Genomic DNA, 719 nt, shown 5'->3' with positions numbered 1-719 from the left:
TTTCCTGGTGGTGGCCACCACAGCAGCAGCAGCCGCAGCCTTCTTGGTAGGCTTTGCTTCTACCATGATGATGATGAACCAACCAAGGTGATGAGAGACGCTCAGACAGTCACGGGGGAATGATGCTGCCGCCGCTTGAGCCGAACCTATTTATGTGCCGGCACGGTACAGAAGCTGCAACCTGGCAACTCGTCCACCAATCACGACGGTTGGTTTTACGGCTCCGAACCTGGATCCCATATCTTCTCTAAAATAGAAGCATTTGTTCATGTTCTTGTAAAAGTATCATAAAGCAGGACAGATGAGACAAATATCATAAAAACTGAAGAGCAGATGAGCACACACATGTTTGTATTACAAAAGAAAATCCACAAATCATTAGAAATTGGCAGGGCAGGCTGAGGAAGTAGGTAGATGTAAAATGTCTGTAAATGGCGAAAGAACATAAACCCAAGACTGAATAAACGATGTTAAATATCCATGCCAAGGAGACAAAAATATGTTAGGATACAATTACCATTAAGACACCACAAGCAGGTCCGTATCCTGCCGCGATGACTTAAAGAGTGGTTATTAGCCACAATGTGTAGGCGTCTCATGCCAACGCGCCATACCACGTTGAGAACACCGCTTCTCGTCCGATCAGCGAAGTTAAGCAACGTTGGGTTTGGTTAGTACTTGGATGGGTGACCGCCTGGGAACACCAAATGCTGTTGGCA

General features: G+C 46.2%; 1 non-coding gene across 1 annotated transcript; it reads left to right on the top strand.

The window, feature by feature from the left end:
• Positions 1-599: 599 nt before the first annotated feature.
• On the top strand, positions 600-719 carry LOC138362208 (5S ribosomal RNA). The gene has a single exon (XR_011227490.1). It is a non-coding gene; the product is annotated as a 5S ribosomal RNA (ribosomal RNA).

This window comes from Procambarus clarkii, unplaced genomic scaffold, assembly GCF_040958095.1.
Source record: "Procambarus clarkii isolate CNS0578487 unplaced genomic scaffold, FALCON_Pclarkii_2.0 HiC_scaffold_1458, whole genome shotgun sequence".
Taxonomy (NCBI): Eukaryota; Metazoa; Arthropoda; class Malacostraca; order Decapoda; family Cambaridae; genus Procambarus; species Procambarus clarkii.
This window is presented reverse-complemented; position numbering and strand designations above follow the sequence as displayed.